Genomic DNA, 4660 nt, shown 5'->3' on the forward strand with positions numbered 1-4660 from the left:
AATGCAACAGTAATTTATATAAATAGGCTGCTTTTCCAAATGGTAAGAAATTAAGGCAATTTCTCTTGAACATGTATGCACCAACTATTGCTTTCATGAAACTTTATTGAGCATATTAATAAGGTGCATAGTCCACATCTAATCTCAAACCAATATTGGGATACTTGAGTGAAAGGTTCCAACTTGTTGCAAAGATACTGATATCTCTCTGCATAATCATACTTGGTTTACTAAGTTTGCTTAGTTTAATTTCAATTTTTCCCATATGCAATTTTTCTTAAGTCAAAGAACTGATCAAGAGTGTAGAATGTTACTTCATTATAAATCTTTATGAAGCTTCGTTTTGGATTATATATGTCTATAAAGGTAGGTTGCTATGAGCTTCCATCAAGGAAAATCAAATAAAATACCACTGTCTAGCACCATTAGAAAGGTTATAAAATAAGAGATACCTTATTTCAGCATGTATGAACTATATTCTGAGATGTGAAAGTGAAAAGTGAAATTTGACAATTATATACATTGATTTTCCTACTTATATGTTTTTTTCCTGTTTTCTTAGGGTGCTAAGTACATCACCCAGAGTTAGATCCTTTTTTGTGTTTTAGTGTGCATTGTTGGCTTCAGATTTTATTACAAAATTACATATTAGATAACATGGCAATGTAAGTTTTTTTAACATTGTCTAATGAAAGCAATAAAATCTTTATTATATCTTCAAAAATTGTAAGTTGGATTGGAATTTTAACCTGTATTTTACTGGTTTGGATTTTAGAAACTATTTTTTAAACAATTGGATTGAAATGTCAATTTAGGATGATTTGATTGATCAGTGCTGATGAAAATGATTTGTTACTTGGTCTGCAATTTTTGTAAGTATTTTAATTAAAGTATTTATTTAAAAAAAAACTTCTGCCTTTTTGTCATAACCCTCAAAATGATTACTTTTATGTGAAGTCATTCTTTTTTATCTTAAAAATTTAAATTACAAAATTTAAACTGGTGCATTTTAATAACATAGCATTAATAGCATTAATGCTGGTGAGAGTATATCCTTCCAGGTGTAGTTTTTCCTTTGTACAATACATATACTTTCCTTCCCATTAAAAGTTAGCATTTATAGTAGCAAGAGCCACTGTTCTCACATTTAGCAAAAGTGTAGGAAGCCATATTGGAATAGTAAAAGGAAATGCTTACAAAATGTATCACTTTCATCTTCAATTCCGTCGTGCATTCAACTCTTTAAGAAACATTTTATCTTTGTGTTGCATGCTGAATTGTTGTTTCCTGGAGCAGATTTTCAAGAGCATTTGACTCATTTGGTGCAAAAATCCCTAGTCGTGTTTAATCAGAAATCCTGTTTCAAAAAGATTTACTTCTAAATCATTATCCTTAAGAATGCACTTTAGCTATATTGTTTGTATGTATGGTTCTCATTTCTAAGAATTAGCTATTAAAGCACATGTGATTCCCAATTGTAGAATGGATTTCTCTGATTGGGCTTTAGCTACATAAGATCATATAACAACAAAGTCCACTTTTGTTGACTTTAGTTGTTTAAGCAGGAGGCCAACTCCCAAATGGGTAACTACTGAGTACAGCCTGTTTCCTGACCTGCCCCATGCCTCAAAATAATCTTGAATGTTGACTTCCCTTTTTTGTCTACTTACTTTTGTCTAAAAGTAAACCAATATTCTGATGGAGCAATAAGATAATGTGGTTTAGACCCGTTGTCACTTTGTCTTCTTACTTGTGAGGCAGCTGCTGACTATTAGGTACTCGTTGCATACAATATATTTGCAATCCTAATAGTTTATAGTTAACAGGGACTGCCCCTTCCATTTGTTTTGAAATAACAGGTTCCAAATGTGAACATGGTCTTTCTTTTTTTCAAAAGTGATAAAGAGGCACTGAATATAGCTTTATATTCAGCTGCATGACTTATCTGTGCTGAGCAAAGTGGAACAGTGAGAAAACCAAAGTTTTTAAATACTGTGACATTCAAGTTCAATCAAAAATTTTTAAAAGAGGCTCATGGGGAACTATAGTGCATTAATGTACAGTCTCTAAGATCACAGTATATAGGGCCTCTGACTTTATTCAAAAGTTGCTGCCAAATCTTAATTTTTATTAAGATTCACAGGGATAATTGGATTAACTAAGATTTATTTTTTATAAATTATATATAACTTAAGAAATGAACAGTCCCTGGCTTTAAAAGGGTTGTATCCTACTGTATGTTATAAACTGTAAAACATATAAATAATGTGAGAACTCCTGGATAGTGGATTATGACACGTGTTAGAGTAACAAGAAAATCTTTATCCAAGTCTATAATCCAGTGCTGGAAAACCTTTATATATAGGTATGTATGTATGCATGTGTATTTGCATATGTATATGTACATGTGTGTGTTTGTACATATATATGTATATAATACACACACAGCAGGCATAAACATTTATTGACTTTTGTGCCACATTACAATGAAAAATACTCATCAGTATCCGTATCATACATACACACTTCTTTCCAAAAAATTACCCAAAACATCCACAGTACAGAAAAAGCTTGTTAAATCAATATAATTTATTAAAATTGCATTCTGTTGTGTCCTGAGTCAGTTGCAGCTTGCAAAACAATATATGTATTAAAATCAATATACATCATTAGCTAATTATAAATTATAAATATTCTGTGAGACCACTATTTTCAGCATTTCTTAGACACTCCTCACACAGGAGCCAGTCTGATTTCCAGTTGAAAATGCCATAGTACCAAAGCTGCTACTGAGAAGCAGCACCTTGTTTTCAGCCCTACTGAATACAGCCTTCCGCAGCTATTTCTCCTGGAGTGATTTTATAGCTTAGTCCAATTCCAGTTGGAATAAACAATCCTGAAGGTAATTAGGTGCTAAGCTATAAAGGGCTTTATGGATCATAATAAAAGCACAGAAAGGCTAATAAAACCACAGGAATGATGGGTACACAAAATAATGTATGGTATTGAATATAGTAACATTGACTTGGAAATGGAATTGTAACAAATTATGAACATGTGATTGTTAAAATGTATAAACTTTTACTGAAATTTGAAAGAGAACAAGTGAAAGAATGCACAATAAAGTGGGATAAAATTTGGTCATAATATACTGATTGAACAATGGGAACATATGTGTTGATAAGACTGAAATTTATACTATGTTACAGTCTTAAACAATGATGTACCATTGATACACGACACCAGAAAAATTATCTACAGCTTATAAAGATATTTTAAATCTATGTTAGAAATGTGAACCAGAAAATCATTTTATCTTTCATAGCATGCAAAACACTACCTTTACATTTATAGGTAGTCCTTGACTTACAACAGTTCAGTTAGTGACCGTTCAAAGTTACAGTGGAACTGAAAAAAATGACGTATATTTTTTTTCACACTCTTGACCATTGTGATGTTCCCATAATCCTGTGATCAAAATTCAGATGTGTGGCAACTGTTTCTTATTTATGACCATTGCTGTCTCCCTTTTGCAATCTTCTGATAAGCAAAATGGGGAAGCCACATTCACTTAACAACTGGATTACTAACTTATCAACTCCAGTGATTCTATTAACAACTGTGGCAAGGTCATAAAATGGGGCAAAACTCACTTAACAAATGTGTCACTTAAAACATAAATTTTGGGCTCAATTGTGATTGTAAATTGAGGGTTATCTGTAGTAACTTAACAACTGCAGTACTTCATTAACTATGGCAAGAAAGGTTGTAAAATGAAGGAAAACTTAAGAAATGTCTCACTTAGCAACAGAAATTTGGGACACTACTGTAGTCGGAAGTTGACTACCTGAACTGCTGATTGGAAATCCCTTGTGAACTTTTTGGGTTAAAAAAAAAGGAAGAACTTGGGGATCTATGGTTTTGAACTTTCAGTAGGATAAATTATAGAAAGAAGAGAGTAACAATGTAACTTTAGAGAAGAGTAAATTCATAGTTATAATACTACAGTAGATTGAAAACTACTTCTTTGTATCTTTTTTCCCATTTTCCCATTCTTTTTTCTTTTGCACTTTTTAACTCGTTTTTAAAACTTTCCTATTTTTAAAGCTTAAAATAAAATGATATTAAAAACGAAATATTTGCGCTGCTCTAATTTTCCAAATTAGTACAGAAGTTAAGCCTACCCACAATAAAAGAAATGTAACCACGTGGTTATATTATCACTGACTCTCCTCATAGTAGTTCCAGGCGGCTAAAAACGGGCCCTGGGCGATTGGAGAATATTTTTGCTCCTTTCTACCTACAGGGATGTCCTCCTTCGGAACGGACAGGCTGAGAAGTCTTGAAAAATGGGAAGAAGCATAGCTTATGTTTGTCCCAGAACCGGCGCGTTTCATCGAGAATCCTCTCAACAGGGGCGGTAATTCAAAGGAAAGTTGGCAACTACCTCGGGCCAATAACCAATAGACCCGTTCAACCCTGCAGCTCGCCTTTAAGCTCATAATTCACAAGGCAAAGCAGAAGGCAAGCCCCCCACACTCGGGAAACGAGCGAGAGGGCAAAACCCGGCAGGAAGAAAAGGGACGCCACGAAGCAATCACTGGAGGGGGTGGAGCCTGAGGGGGCGGGCCATCGGCCGGAAGTCTCTCCGCTGACAGTC

This window comes from Pseudonaja textilis, chromosome 4, assembly GCF_049901715.1.
Source record: "Pseudonaja textilis isolate UNSWEBS1 chromosome 4, rPseTex1.2, whole genome shotgun sequence".
Taxonomy (NCBI): domain Eukaryota; kingdom Metazoa; phylum Chordata; class Lepidosauria; order Squamata; family Elapidae; genus Pseudonaja; species Pseudonaja textilis.